Source organism: Hordeum vulgare, chromosome 6H (assembly GCF_904849725.1).
Source record: "Hordeum vulgare subsp. vulgare chromosome 6H, MorexV3_pseudomolecules_assembly, whole genome shotgun sequence".
NCBI classification, from domain to species: domain Eukaryota; kingdom Viridiplantae; phylum Streptophyta; class Magnoliopsida; order Poales; family Poaceae; genus Hordeum; species Hordeum vulgare.
Window position 1 is genome coordinate 134,814,083 of NC_058523.1, and position 17,551 is coordinate 134,831,633.

Genomic DNA, 17,551 nt, shown 5'->3' on the forward strand with positions numbered 1-17,551 from the left:
ATTGCATCTTGATGACTGTTGTCGCTCTCTAGTTGGTCGCTTCCCAGTCTTTTGCTAGCCTTCAATTGTACTAAGCGGAATACTGCTTGTGCATCCACTTCTAGAAACCCAAAAGTTCTTCCATGAGAGTCCACCATACCTACCTATTTGCGGTATCTACCTGCCGTTCCAAGCAAATTTGCATGTGCCACTCTCTAAACCTTCAAGAAATAATCTGTTTTGCATGCCCGAACCGCTCATGTGGTGACAGAGGGCTATTGGTATCTTCCATGTTAGGAGTGTTATCCTCGACATGTGTTTATTCACTGTCATTCACGAGAAAGGGGCCGGTAATTGGAATGCCTAGTTCCATGCTTAAATCGAAAACATAATTGTAAAACAAGACTCCCCTGGATTGATGTTAGTATGGACGGTACCGAGGATTCGGCTAGCCGTGGAGTGTGATTGATTGGTGGTGGGGGAGTTAAAACTTTACTTTTCTGTTTGGGAACCGCCTATAGCATGAGTAGCATGGAAGATATTGAGAACTCTTGGTCATTGCGTTGACAATGAAAGCATGCCACCCAAAATTATTATGTCTGTTTTCAAAGCTTGAGCTCTGGCACCTCTGCAAATCAATGCTTCCCTCTGCGAAGGGCCTGTCTATTTATTTTCCTGTTGAGTCATCCTCCTCTTTTATAAGAACCAATTAGAGAGCACCTGTGTCACTTTTATGCTTAACTTTTGATTGATATTGAGTATGACTATGACTGGATCTTCGTTGCTATGGATTACAATGTTTAGTCAGCCCTTGATCTTTGAAAGTTCTCTGCATTTATGTTTTGCGGTCTCAGAAAGAGCTAGCGAGATACCACCTATTCATATTGCTTCATGCTTGTTTTGATTGAAGTGTTGGTATTTGAAACTCATTATTATTTGCTCGTTAGCTGATTATGCCATTGATATTAGTTTACTGTGAGACCTTTGTGTCACTTGCTTATGTGGTTAACTTGTGATCTTGCTGAAATTCTGGTTATGAGTTAGACATAGTTGCAACAGCAAGATCAAATAGAGTTTGTCAAAGTTTTTCTTTCTCTCTCAGTTTGTCAACCGAGTTGCTTGAGGACAAGCAAGGTTTTAAGGTTGGGGGAGTTGATACGTCTCCATCGTATCTACTTTTCCAAACTCTTTTACCCTTGTTTTGGACTCTAATTTGCATGATTTGAATGGAACTAACCTGGACTGACGCTATTTTCAGCAGAATTGCCTTGGTGTTGTTTTTGTGCAGAAATCAAAGTTCTCCAAACGTCCTGAAAATTTACGGAGATTATTTTTGGAAAATATGAAAAATACCTGCGCAAAGATCCACCTCAGGGGGTGGGCCAGTGGGCCACAAGCCCTCTAGCCGCCACCCCCTGGTGGCGGATGGCAAGCTTGTGGGGCCCACGTGGCTCTGCCGCCCCAATCTCAGCTCTATAAGTTCACTTTCGTCCCAGAAAAAATAAAAAGAGAAGATTTCGTCGCATTTGCGATACGGAGGCGCCGCCACAACCCGTTCTTCATCTGGAGGGTAGATCTGGAGTCCGTTTTGGGCTCCGGAGAGGGGAAATCGTCGCCATCGTCATCATCAACCTTCTTCCCTCTCCAATTCCATGAAGCTCTTCGTCGTTCGTGAGTAATCTATTCGTAGGCTCGCTGGGCGGTGATGAGTAGGATGAGATCTATCATGTAATCAAGTTAGTTTTGATGGGGATTGATCCCTAGTATCCATTATGTTCGGAGATTGGTGTTGCTACTACTTTGCCATGCTTAATGCTTTTCACTAGGGCCCGAGTGGCATGATTTCAGATCTGAAATTATTATGTTGCCACCTATATATGTGTGTTTTAGATCCGATCTTGCAAGTTGTAGTTACCTACTATGTGTTATGATCCGGCAACCCCGAAGTGACAATAACCGGAACCACTCCCGGTGATGACCATAGTTTGAGGAGTTCATGTGTTCACCAAGTGCTAATGCGTTGGTCCGGTTCTTTATTAAAAGGAGAACCTTAATATCCCGTAGTTTCCTTTTGGACCCCGCTGCCACGGGAGGGATGGACAATAGATGTCATATGCAAGTTCTTTTCCCTAAGCACGTATGACGACACACGGAATGCATGCCTACATCACATTGAGGAACGGGAGCTAGCCACATATCTCTCCGTGTTATAACTATTGCATGATGAATATCATCCAAACAAATCACCGACCCATTGCCTACGAGTTTGTCCCACTACTGCTGTTACTTGTCTTGCTCTGCTGCTATTGTTTCTACTACTGTCGCTTGCTACTGTTGCTACTTGCTACTGCTGTCACTACTGCTGTTCCTTGCCACTACTATTACTCGTTACCTTGCTGCTACTACTTTGCTTGCAGATACTAATCTTTCAGGTGCGGTTGAATCAGACAAATTCAGCTGCTAATACTCGAGAGTATCCTCTCACCTCCTGTTGGCGAATCAAAAAATTTGAGTCGAATACTCTACCCTCGAAAACTACTGCGAACCCACGCGCTGGTGGGCCGTCAACATCATTCTTCTGGTGCCGTTGCAGGGGAAGGTCTGTTGTCACAGAATCAACATTCGTCTAGCTATTGCCAGAGAGTGCCAGTCAACCGACAACTACTAACGGATGCAAGTTTGAAAACTGGCGGCAACGGGATGCCGATGCAATGCAGATGATGCGCATGATGCGATGATGATGCGACAAATAAAAATAGACACATGACAGAAACGGAATAAAGGGGGGATCTTCTGGAACGTCGGTCTCGGGCTGTCACAACTCTCCTACACTACAAGAGGATCTCGACCCGAGATCCAAGAATGAACGGGGAAGAGGATGAGAAAAAAAGATGTAAAACTTAGTCGCTTCTTTGACAAACGAGTGAAACCAACGATACTTGAAGGTTGCAAAGAGATGAGGAATGATATGAGAAACAAGCAAGAATTCACAGAAAATTTCGGCAGCACTTTGGTAGGAAAAGGGAATTTTTTTTCCGATAAGATGGGAGAATTAGACAAGATTCATAACAAACAACTAAATAGAACAAGGGAACACCATGTTCTTGAAAAGATGAAATGATATATTGAAGAGAGAAACAACACAACGCCTCCGTTAGAAAGAAATAGAAACTAGATCTTGGAAATAGGGAACGAAGAAGAAAAAAGATAACTACCACCACAAGAATCTTGAAGAACATCTTGAGACAAAGAATTGATACCATGATGCAACACCATGACGAATCTCTTGGAGAACACCCGAATGAAATGATGAAAAAATAAGATTAAAGACCTTGCAATGATTTAGATGAAGCTTCTCAAAGAGATACTTGATAGAACTTGGAACTTCGGAAAAGAAAGATAAGCACTTGAGAAAAGAATTGATATCATGAGCCACTACGGAAGAAGAATTGGGAACACTACGAACAAGAATACGAATTATGTTATGCTTATCCTTCATCAAGTTTAATTGATGACAAGCAACGGATTTAGCAAACCCCTTATTCTTCTTGAAAAGATTGAGAAGAGATATGAGCACAAACTTGAAGAAGTCTTGAGGAGACACCGGTAAGAATTGGATTGAATGGGGCCATGTCAAGAATAAATGGAGATACATGAGAATGAAGAGATCATGATCCACCTGAGAGAAAACTTGAAGAAGGCACCAGAATAATTGAGAGATGAACGAAGAGACAACAATTGAGGAGAATTGAGGATGAAAGCTGAATGCTGAGAACGAAGAATCTTCTGAAACGATGGCCTTTGGAGGATCGATAAATGAACACAACATTGAAATGCACTAAATAGCAAGAAATGGATTACTCATGATCGGAACAATTAAGATGATGGCACCAAGATATGAGATAAACACCCCTTCAATCTTCAATGGAGAGAATGACGAGAAGAACATCACCAAGAATAACTGAGACCTCCGGAATAATGAAGAATGAAAGGTTGAGCAGGATGAGAATTTAATTCGAATAGATCTTGGAGAAGGGATATGACTGATGAAATTCATACTTATGTCATAGTTGAAAAGAATTAGAGAGCACTGGAAAGATTACAAGAGACAGATAAGATCCTGGGAAAACCTGTGGGTTATGGGCCCACTCAAAGAAACCACCATTGAAAAGATTGCTCAAAAAGAGAGATATTGCACGAGTTCAAATGGAAACTAGATGAGGTGAGGCCCTCGAAATAATTAAAGAATTGAAAACAACAAACTCTGAGACATCTTCAACGCTCCAGATAGAAAAGAAAGAAATGACCACAAGAAGACTTGATAAGAATTTTAACATGGGAAAGAGTTTAAAGGATGAAAAGGACATGATGAACACGGACAACTGAATTGAATTCATCGGAAAAGATAACACGATTGAATACAGATGAACACGAAGCTCCTGAGAGTCTTCCAAATGAATCACCGAATAAGAGAGAAAAGAAAAAGATCGCATAAGCAACAATTAAAAGAAGACACTTGGAAGATAATTGAATCACTTAAGAAAAGGGTGGGAGGGCGGGGAAAACAAAGACAACTTAGGATAGATGAGATGAACTTGCCAAATTGGAGAGGATTGAATTCACTTGAAGAGAAGCACACCGGTTGGAAAGAATTGACACGACAACTCCGGTTAACAAGAAGTGATAAGACAATCTGATTGAGAAAAAGAATCAGCAATCCCATAAAACACGAGAACACCTCTTGGAAGGATATGAATTCACCACTTGACATCGAAGCAACTGGAATTACCATACTCCAACAAAACAAAGGATGTGGCTTATGAAACAAGCCAGAACAAATTCATGAGAGAGATTTCGCTTGGCATTTTCGCGGACAGGATCGCACGGGCTCGATCCTTATAGTAGCCATCAAGTGCAAGGCAGTGCACACGACATACGAAGCGTCCCCGAGTCGTAGCAAGCTACAAGGACTCTTTAAGACACAACGAGAACCGCTGTAAGACCACCGTGAACAAACGAATCCACTAGATGTCGAACCCCAACCTAACATCATGCATTTGTTGGAAGATTGTCCTATAAGTAACTACTTGAATTCCCACCTAAGAACTCCCGAAATTTCTGGTCATACAATCTGGTCCACGGATACAAGGAGTAATATATCACACAACTCCTATACTAACCCGTCCAATATATCACATCCGTCAACACATAACCAGAATCTCGGACCTTCATCTACTACAGACCCTCGTGATCACAACGATACAAAGTATGGCAGTACTCCCGAACAATCTGCACCAGTACTGGGGCCATCGGGGTTATCTCGCCACTACTAGCATTGAAGCAATTACGAACATCCTTCGCTTTGAGATACTAAGAAATCTGAATGATAACGATGTGCTAGAGAATCCCCTGGAGCTCAACTCCCCGGAAGAAATCAAGTCAGACAGGAGGCACCAAGACAGAACTCCGTCACATCGACATTATATAGATTCCAAAAATATCCGCGTGATCCTAATTTTTTTTGAGTGAGAAGAGGAGTAGAATTAAAATTCCTAAGTCGTTAACCTCACCAAAGCATAGATGAGGAGAAAAAAAGAATCCTACTCTCCGATATATAACTAGACTCATAGTAGTTTTTCACTAGACTCGACTCAGCCAAGTTCGATCAATCAAGGGGGCTCCTAGGTCGGTACTGCTCTGATACCAACTTGTAACTCCCATGATGCGATCCTATCCTCAATTTGGCATGAGGGCCTCATCAGGGATAGAAGCGCATCTCATCGTTTCGCAAGAATGGATATCATTACAAGTACATGTATTGAAAAGATGAGATATATAGAATTGGCTTACACTCGCCACAAGCTACATCAGAGTCACATCAGTACAATACATAAATAACACGAAGAAGAGCAGGGTCCGACTACGGACGAAAAACAAACGAGAAAAGAAGAACGGTGTCCATCCTTGCTATCCTAGGCTGTCAGCCTGGAACCCATCCTAGATCGATGAAGAAGAGGAAGAAGAAGCAACTCCAAATGAGAAATCAACGCGCTCGCGTCAAGTAACCTTTACCTGTACCTGCAACTGGTGTTGTAGTAATCTGTGAGCCACAGGGGACTCAACAATATCATTTCCAAAGGCATCAAAACTAGCAAAGCTTAATAGGTGAGGTATGGTTAAGTGGTGAGGCTGCAGCAAGCGACTAAGCAATATATGAGGTGGCTAAGTTACGAGTACAAGAATAAAGAGGGGGAAGATCTACGCATAGCGGACGTGAACTACGGTTGATGAAATGAACGAACCTGATCACCTCTTACGTCAAGCATAACCCCACCGTGTCCTCGATCGGAGAAGGAACTCACGAAGGAGACAGTCACGGTTACGCACTCAGTTGGCATATTTTAATTACGTTAACTTCAAGTTGTCTAAAACCAATGTTAAACAAAGTTTCCACGTTGCCACATAACCGCGGGCACGACTTTCCGAAACATTTAACCCTGCAGGGGTGCTCCAACTAGTCCATCACAAATTACCACAAGCCGCATAGAAATCCTCGATCACGAAGCTTGCGATCTCGTCGGACTCCTTAGTGGAAAACCTCAACTCTGAGATTACCCAAAGCATCACCGGAATCCCGATGCACAAGATATCTCATAAAAGGTAAAACTAATCCAGCAAGGCCGCCCGACATGTCGACGATCCCGATAGGAGCCGCGTATCTCGTTCTCAGGACACGACAGATGAGCTAGACGTCGGGTTTGCTAAACCCTGGGTGACCAGGGGGCGTCGGACATCGCTCAGGTGGGACCAACACTCATGGGGAGCACTGTCTCGGGGGTTGATTAGGTCCGGAAAGTCCCTATGCAATTTTATTAGGTTATTAGGCTTCTTCCTATGCGGTACCCAAGAATAAGGCACATCCTTCTTTGTAAGCTCATTGAGAGGTGCAGCGATGGTGCTGAAATCTCTCACGAAACGCCTATAAAACCCGGCGAGTCCAAGGAAACTCTTCACTTGTGTGACCGTTTTGGGTTGCGACCAACTCTCAATAGCTTCAATCTTGACTTTATCAACTTCAATTCCCTGTGGAGTAACAACATAGCCAAGAAAAGATACTCGGTCTGTGCAAAAGGTGCACTTCCCAAGGTTACCAAACAAACGTGCATCACGTAGAGCAATAAAAACAATATGCAAATGATCCAAGTGTTCCTCCAAAGATCTACTATAAATTAGTATATCATCAAAGTAGGCTACCACAAATCGTCCAATGAAAGCACGTAAAACCTCATTCATTAATCTCATGAAAGTGCTAGGTGCATTAGTCAATCCAAAAGGCATAACTAACCACTCATATAATCCAAACTTAGTTTTAAATGCCGTTTTCCATTCATCTCCCAATTTCATGCGAATTTGATGGTATCCACTATGCAAATCAACTTTGGAGAAAATTGTAGAGCCACTTAATTCATCAAGCATATCATCTAGCCTAGGAATAGGATGACGATAACGAATAGTAATATTATTAATGCCTCTACAATCAACACACATACATGATGCACCATCCTTTTTTGGCACTAGAATAATAGGAACAACACAAGGACTAAGATATTCACGTATATAACCTTTGTCGAGCAGCTCCTGTACTTGACGCATAATCTCCTTCATCTCCTCTGGATTGGTATGGTATGGTGCACGGTTGGGTAGTGATGCACCGGGAATTAAGTCAATTTGATGCTCAATCCCTCTAATAGGTGGTAATCCTGGTGGCACGTCTTGTGGAAAGACGCCAGCGAACTCCTGCAAAATGTTAATGACAACAGGAGACAAAGAGGGTGGCATGTCCTCAAATGAAAATAATACCTTTTTGCATACGAAGGCATAGCAAACAGATATAGTAATATCCAAATCGGTAATATCCTATTTAGTGGCAAGTAAACAACCACTCTTCAGTTTGATTTCAGATGCAACACGAGATGATGATTTAGTAGGATTATTGTGTTGCTCAAATTCCTTCGCTACAATCTGTTTTTCACTCTTATGTAGGTCCTGTTTTTCTTTACTAGCTCTAGCAATGTCATCTTTCATAATATGTTGAGGAGACATAGGAAGCAAAGTTATATTTTGATCCTTATGAGTAAGAGTATACTAATTTGTTCTACCATGGTGTACAGAATTTTTATCAAATTGCCATGGTCTGCCAAGTAAAACGGAGCATGCTTGCATGGGTACCACATCACAATCAACAAAATCAGAATATGTAGCAATGCTAAAATGCATACGAACAGTACGTGTTACCTTAACCTTGCCACTGTTGTTGAACCACTGAATATAATAAGGATGAGGATGCGGTCTGGTGGTGAGAGACAACTTCTCCACCATCTCCATGCTAGCTAAGTTGTTGCAACTCCCTCCATTGATGATGAAGCGAACAGAACATTCCTTTACAACGCCCGTTGTATGGAACAAGTTATGCCTTTGATTTTGCTCACCTGTGTTACCTGCACACTTAAAACACGTTGATCAACTAAGCTTTCATACCTGTCAGCGTAGTCAGCAGCTGATAACCCACAAGTATAGGGGATCGCAACAGTTTTCGAGGGTAGAGTATTCAACCCAAATTTATTGATTCAACACAAGGGGAAGCCAAATAATATTCTCAAGTATTAGCAGTTGAGTTGCCAATTCAACCACACCTGAAAGATTTAGTATCTGCGGCAAAGTATTAGTAGCAAGGTAGTGTGATAGCAACAGTAGCAACAGTAACCAGTAGCAACGAAGTGACAGCAGTAGCAGCAATGTAACAGCAGTAGCAACGGAGTAACAGTAGCAGCAGTGATAGCAGTAGCAGCAAAGTAACGTAACAAGGACTAGTAGGAAAAGACTCGTAGGCATTGGATTGGTGATGGATGATTATGCCGAATTCTATTCATCATGTAACAGTTATAACTCGGAGAGATATGTAACTAGCTCCAGTTCGTCAATGTAATGTAGGCATGTATTTCGTATGTAGTCATACGTGCTTAGGGAAAAGAACTTGCATGACATCTATTGTCCATCCCTCCCATGGCAGCGGGGTCCTAATGGAAACTCCAGGATATTATGGTTCTCCTTTTAATAAAGAACCAGACCAACGCATTAACACTTGGTGAATACATGAACTCCTCATACTATGGTCATCTCCGGGAGTGGTTCCGGCTATTGTCACTCCGGGGTTGCCGGGTAATAACACATAGTAGGTGACTACAACTTGCAAGATAGGATAAAAAACACACATATATTGGCGACAACATAATAGGTTCAGATCTGAAATCATGGCACTGGGGTGACAAGCATTAAGCATGGCAAAGTAGTAGCAACACCAATCTAAGAACATAGTGGATACTAGGGATCAATCCCCGTCAAAACTAACTCGATTACATGATAGATCTCATCCAACCCATCACCGTCCAGCAAGCCTACGATGAGATTACTCACAAACGGTGAAGAACATCATGGAATTGGCGATGAAGGAAGGTTGGTGATGACGATGGCGACGATTGCTACGTCAACAAAAGTACTTCCCTGACAATGGTGCCAGAGATCCTTCTGTCGTCACTTGAGCTTGCGTTGGTTTTTCCCTTGAAGAGGAAAGGGTGATGCAGCACAGGAGCAGTAAGTATTTCCCTCAGTTTGAGAACCAAGGTATCAATCCAGTTGGAGAATCTCGTCAAGTCCAGAGTACGTGCACAAACACAAAAAAGCTTGCACCCAACGCTATAAAGGGGTTGTCAATCCCTTCAAGGTTGTTTGCAAAGTGAGATCTGAAGGCGGAAAGTGCAAGGAAGTAAAAAAGTGTAAGTCTGAAAATATGGCGTGGTGTAGACCCTGGGGGCCATAGTGTTCACTAGAGGCTTCTCTCAAAATAGCAAGTATTACGGTGGGTGAACAAATTACTGTCGAGCAATTGATAGAACCGCGCAAAGTCATGACGATATCTAAGGCAATGATCATACATATAGGCATCACGTCCGAGACAAGTAGACCGATACTTTCTGCATCTACTACTATTACTCCACACATCGACCGCTATCCAGCATGCATCTAGTGTATTGAGTTCATGACGAACAAAGTAACGCCTTAAGCAAGATGACATGATGTAGAGGGATAATCTCAAACCAATGATGAAAACCCCATCTGTTTACCCTTGATGGAAACAACACGATATGTGCCTCGCTACCCCTTCTGTCACTGGGTGAGGTCACGGCACGGTATGAACCCAAAACCAAGCACTTCTCCCATCGCAAGAATCATAGATCTAGTTGGCCAGACAAAACCCACAACTCGAAGAGAATTACAAGGATATGAAATCATCCATAAGAGAGATCAGAAGCAACTCAAATAATATTCATAGATAATCTGATCATAAATCCACAATTCGTTGGATCTCGACAAACACACCGCAAAAGAAGATTACATCAGATAGATATCCATGAGGATCATGGAGAACTTTGTATTGAAGATCCAAGAGAGAGAATAAGCCATCTAGTTACTAGCTATGGACCCGTAGGTCTATGGTGACCTAATCACGCATCATCGGAGAGGTCATGGTGTTGATGAAGAAGCCCTCCGTATCCGAATCCCCCCTCCGGCAGGGCACCAGAACATGCCCCAGATGGGATCTTGCGGAGACAGAAGCTTGCGGCGGCGGAAAAGTACTTTCGATGATCTCGTGATTTTTTTGGGATTTTTAGGGAATATATAGGCGCAAAACCTAGGGCAAAGGGCCCTCAGGGAGCCCACAAGCCAGGGGGCCGTGGCCTCCCCTCAGGCCGTGCCATGAGGGCTTGTGGGGTCCCTGGGGATCCCATGCCCTGATTCTCCGGCTCTCCAATCTTTTTCCGTTCCAGAAAAAATCTTTTTGGCAGTTTCCTTCCGTTTGGACTCCTTTCAAAATCCTCCTCTAAAAGGGGTCAAAAACATGGAAAAAACAGGAACTGGCACTTGGCACTGAGTTAATAAGTTAGTCCCAAAAATATATAAAAGGCATACAAAACATTCAAAGTTTGACAAGATAATATCATGAAACCATCAAAAATTATAGATACGTTGGAGACGTATCAAGTATCCCCAAGCTTAACTCTTCCTCGTCCTCGAGTAGGGAAGTGATAAAGAATGAATTTTCGATGTGGAATGCTACCTAGCATAGTTGTCCTTTGCAACATTTTTCACGTGACATGAATGGTCAGATCCGTAAGATTCAAAACAATAGTTTGCTATTGACATGAAAACAATAATACTTCAAGCAAACTAGCAAGGTAATCATGAACTTTCAAAATAACAAGGCCAAAGAAAGTTATCCCTACAAAATAATATAGTCTGGCTATGCTCCATCATCCTCACACAACTAATGTAAATCATCCACAACCCCGGTATTGGCCAAGTAATTGTTTTCGCACTCTTACTTTCTCAAATTTTTTATAACTATCACGCAATACATGAGCGCGAGTCATGGATATAACACTATAGGTGGAATAGAGTGTGGTGGTGGTTGTGAGACAAAAAGGAGGAGATGGTCATATTGACTCGGCGTATCAAATGGCTATGGAGATGCCCATTAATAGATATCAATATGAATGAGTAGGGATTGCCATACGAGGGATGCACTAGAGCTATAAGTATGTGAAAGCTCAAAAGGAGAACTAGTGGGTGTGCATCCAACTTGCTTGCTCACGAAGACCTAGGGAAATTTTGAGGAAGCCCGTCATTGGAATATACAAGCCAAGTTATATAATGAAAATTCCCACTAGCATATGGTAGTGACAAAGCAAGAAGCTCTCAATCATGAAGAACATGGTGCTATTATGAAGCACAAGTGTGGAAAAAGATAGTAGCATTGTCCCTTCTCTCTTTTTCTCTCTTTTTTTTGGGCTCTTAGGCCTCTTTTTTTTCTTTTTTCTTTTTTCTTTTTTTCTTTTTATTTTTGGGCTCTTTGGGCTCTTTTTTTATTTCCTCACATGGGACAATGCTCTAATAATGATGATCATCACACTTTTATTTACTCACAGCTCAAAGCTTAGAACGATGATGACTCTACAGGAAATGCCTCCTGCAGTGTACGGGATGTGCAATGATCTAGCATGGCGTATGACGTTGAAACATCTCGCTAGCTATCTTACGATCATGCAATGGCAATATGAGAGCGACGACACAAGTCATGAGACGGAACGGTGGGAGTTGCATGGCAATATATCTCAGAATGGCTATGAAAATGCCATAGTAGGTAGGTATGGTGGCTATTTTGAGGAGGGCATATGATGGGTTTGTGCACCGGCGAGAATTGTGCGGCACTAGAGAGGCTAGCAATGGTGGAAGGTGAAAGTGCATATATACCATGGACTCACATTAGTCATGAAGAACTCACATACTTGTTGTGAAAGTTTTTATTAGTAATCGAAACAAAGTGCAAAATGCATACTCCTAGGGGAAGGGTTGGTAGTTGTAAACCATCACGCGATTCCGACCTCAACACAAAGGATGACAATCAATAGATCAATTATGCTCCGACTTCCTAACATAGCGGTTCACCATACGTGTATGCTACGAGAATCACTAACTTCAACACAAGTATTTCTAGATTCACAACACCCTACTAACATAACTCTTAATATTACCGAATCCACGTCTCAAAACTAATTGAGAGGAACCAAGACTTCTCTTTCTACTCAATGCACATGAAGATGGAGGTTTTTGTATCCTCTTTGGGTACCTATCACATTTGGGACTACTTTCATAGCATAAGCCAACTACCAAGTCACGCACCGCCGTGCTCTAAAAGATATAAGTGAAGCACATAGAGCAAAAGTATCTAGCTCAAAAGATATAAGTGAAGCACTATGAGCATTCTAGCAAAATCACGATGAGTGCAGGTCTCTCTCTCTCAAAAAGGTGTGCAGCAAGGATATTTGTGAAACAACAAAAGGAAAAGACTCCTATAATACACGACGCTCCAAGCAAAACACATATCATGTGGTGAATAAAAATATAGCTCCAAGTAATGTTACCGATGGATTGAAGATGAAAGAGGGGATGCCTTCCCGTGGCATCCCCAAGCTTAGGCTTTTTGGTGTCCTTGAATTTGACTTGGGATGCCTTGGGCATCCCGAAGCTTGAGCTCTTTCCACTCCTTATCTTTTTGTCCATGAGAACATCACCCAAAACTTGAAAACTTCACAACACAAAATTTAAACAGAAACTCATGATAACATTAGCACAAGAAAACAAACTACCACCTCTTTTGGTAGTGTAGCAAACTTGAATTCTATCTATATTGGTGTTGGGCTACTGTATTCTCACTTTTCCATGGCTAGTACCCCCCGATACTAACCATAGTTTCATCAAAACAAGCAACCAACTCAAAAAAAATAGAATCTATAAAAAACAGACCAGTCTGTAGCAATCTGTATACTTCGTATACTTCTGGTACCTCACAAAATCGGAAAATTACGACTACCTGGGAAAAAGGCATATCAACTAGCAGAAAAAATAATCAACTCAAAAGCTCTTCTTGAATAAAAATGAAAAATCATCTCGTGAGCGAAAAGTTTCTATCTTTTTCCACAAGGATCAAACAACCATTACCAAGACTAGTCATAAAGGTTTTTCTTGGCTCAAACACAAAAAGAAACACAAAAAACACAATCACAACAGAATTATGAAAGTGTGGATGCAACAAAACAGAAAGAAAACGATAAATTCATTGGGTTGCCTCCCAACAAGCGCTATTGTTTAACTCCCTTAGCTAGGCATTGATAAATCAATGATGCTCACACAAAAGACAAGAATTGAAGCACAACGAGAGCATCATAAAGCATGTGAAAATCACATCTAAGTCTAACATACTTCCTATGCATAGGCATTTTATAGAAAAACAGATTGTCAAGACAACCAATAGTTGCCATATGCAAGGAAGAAGAATGAGACAATAAAAATCTCCACATAACGAGAGGAAATTTGGTAACATGAAAGTTTCTACCACAATATTTTCCTCTCACATAGCAATTACATGTGGGATCATAATAAAATTCAACAATATATCTATCAAAAAGGATATTCTTTTCATGATCCACATGCATGCAAAGTTGACGCTCTTCAAAAATAGTGGGATTATCATCAACTAAAGTCATTACTTCTCCAATCCCACTTTCAATATTATTGCAAATATCATAGTCATCATGAGGCTTAAACAAAATTTAAAGATCATAAGAAAAATCATCGCCCCACTCATGATCATTGCAACATGTAGTGGACAAAGCAAAACTAGCATCCCCAAGCTTAGGGTTTTGCATATTTTTAGCATGATTGTCACTAATAGGATTTATAGTGAAACCATTGCAATCATGCTTTTCATTCAAGGAGCCCTCGTGAATCACTTCATAAATTTCTTCATCACGATTTTCAGATTCACGCATCTCAAGCAAAACTCCATAAAGATAGTCAAGTTCACTCAACTCACTAGCAATAGGATCAACATAATTGGATCTCTTAAAGAGATTAGCAAGTGGATGAGGATCCATATCACTAGATTTTCAGCAAGCGAACATGCAAGCATATTGAAGGCACATAGCACACAAGTGAACAGAAAGCAAGCGAGAGAAAAGGGCGAACAAAAAAGGCAAACGAAGAAAAGGGCAAATATTTTTTTGTAATTTTTTTTTTCAGAAGTGGGGGAGAGGAAAAAGAGAGGCAAAAAAAGGGAAATGTAAGAGATGAGTTTGCGACACTTACTTGGATGAGTTCTTGAATTGATCCTCCCCGGCAACGGCGCCAGAAATCCTTCTGCTACGTCAACAAAAGTACTTCCCTAGCAATGGTGCCAGAGATCCTTGTGTCGTCTCTTGAGCTTGCGTTGGTTTTTCCGTTGAAGAGGAAAGGGTGATGCAGCACAGGAGCATTAAGTATTTCCCTCAGTTTGAGAACCAAGGTATCAATCCAGTAGGAGAATCTCGTCAAGTCCAGAGTACGTGCACAAACACAAAAGAGCTTGCACCCAATGCTATAAACGGGTTGTCAATCCCTTCAAGATTGTTTGCAAAGTGAGATCTGAAGGCGGAAATTGCAATGAAGTAAAAAGTGTAAGGCTGAAAATATGGTGTGGAGTAGACCCTTGGGGCCATAGTGTTCAGTAGAGGCTTCTCTCAAAATAGAAAGTATTACCGTGGGTGCACAAATTACTATCGAGCAGTTGCTAGAACCTCGCAAAGTCATGACGATATCTAAGGCAATGATCATACATATAGGCATCACATCCGAGACAAGTAGACCGATACTTTCTGCATCTACTACTATTACTCCACACATCGACCGCTGTCCAGCATGCATCTAGTGTATTGAGTTCATGACGAACAGAGTAACGCCTTAAGCAAGATGACATGATGTAGAGGGATAATCTCAAACCAATGATGAAAACCCCATCTTTTTACCCTTGATGGCAACAACACGATACGTGCCTCGCTACCCCTTCTGTCACTGGGTGAGGTCACCGCACGGTATGAACCCAAAACCAAGCACTTCTCCCAATGCAAGAATCATAGATCTAGTTGGCCAGACAAAACCCACAACTCGAAGAGAATTACAAGGATATGAAATCATGCATAAGAGAGATCAGAAGAAACTCAAATAAGATTCATAGATAATCTGATCACAAATCCACAATTCATTGGATCTCGACAAACACACCGCAAAACAAGATTACATCGGATAGATCTCCATGAGGATCATGGAGAACTTTGTATTGAAGATCCAAGAGAGAGAAGAAGCCATCTAGTTACTAGCTATGGACCCGTAGGTCTATGGTGAACTACTCATGCATCATCGGAGAGGTCATGGTGTTGATGAAGAAGCCCTTCGTATCCGAATCCCCCCTCTGGCACGGCACCCGAACGTGCCCCAGATGGGATCTTGCGGAGACAGAAGCTTGCGGTGGCGGAAAAGTACTTTCGATGATATCGTGATTTTTTGGGATTTTTAGGGAATATATAGGCGCAAAACCTAGGGCAAAGGGGCCTCAGGGAGCCCACAAGCCAGGGGGCCGCGGCCTCCCCCTGGCCGCACCATGAGGGCTTGTGGGGTCCGTGGGGATCCCCTGCCCTGATTCTCCAGCTCTCCGATATTTTTCCGTTCCGGAAAAAATCTGTTTGGCAGTTTCCTTCCGTTTGGACTCCATTCAAAATCCTCCTCTGAAAGGGGTCAAAAACATGGAAAAACAGGAACTGGCACTTGGCACTGAGTTAATAAGTTAGTCCCAAAAAATATATATAAGGCATACAAAACATCCAAAGATTGACAAGATAATAGCATGAAACCATCAAACATTATAGATACATTGGAGACGTATCAACGATCTCCCCTCTCCGGAGCCCAAGACCGACTCCAGATCTCCCCTCTAGAGGAAGAACAGGAGGTGGCGGTGCCTCTGTATCGTTAAACGCGATGAACTCTTCTCCTTGATTTTTTTCCGGATGAAAGAGGCTAAATAGAGCTGAGATTGGAGGCGATGGAGCTTTGTGGGCCCCACATGCCTGCCAGGCGCGGCCAAGGGGGGGGGGGGGCGCCTGGTGGGCTTGTGGGCTCACAACTCCACTTCCTCCGTTGATTCTTGCGCTAGTATTTTTTATATATTCCACAAAAAATCCCCGTAAATTTCCTGAAAACAACGTTAGTCCGGGTTAGTTCCATTCAAATCATGCAAATTAGAGTCCAAAACAAGGGCAAAAGAGTTTGGAAAAGTAGATACGACGAAGATGTATCAACTCCCCCAAGCTTAAAACCTTGCTTGTCCCCAAGCAATTCAGTTGACAAACTGAAAGAGACAAAAGAAAAACTTTTACGAACTCTGTTTGATCTTGTTGTTGCAACTATGTCTAACTCATATCCAAAATTTTAGCAAGATCACAAGCTAACCGCATAAGCAAATGACATTTAGGTCTCACGGTAAACTCATATCAATGGCATAATCAACTAGTGAGCAAATAATAATAAGTCTCAAACGTCAACACTTCAATCAAAACAACCATGAAGCAGTACGAACAGATGGTACCTCGCAAAACAAAAATGCAGAGCGCCTTCAAGGACCAAGGGCTGACTAAACATTGTAATTCATGGCAAAGAAGATCCAGTCACAGTCATACTCAACAACAATTAAAAGCAAAGCATAAAAATGACAGAGGTGCTCTCTAATTGGTGCTTTTATAAGAGGAGGATGACTCAACAGGAACATAAATAGACAGGCCCTTCGCAGAGGGAAGCATTGATTTGCAGAGGTGCCAGAGCTCAAGCTTTTAAAACAGAGATAATAATTTTGGGTGGCATGCTTTCATTGTCAACGCAATGACCAAGAGTTTTCACCATCTTCCACGCTACACATGCTATAGGCGGTTCCCAAACAGAAAAGTAAAGTTTTGACTCCCCCACCACCGATCAATCACACTCCACGACTAGCCGAATACTCGGGTGCCGTCCATACCAACATCAATCCAGGGGGAGTTTTGTTTGTAGTTATCTTTTCAATTTGAGCATGGAACTGGGAAGTCCAATT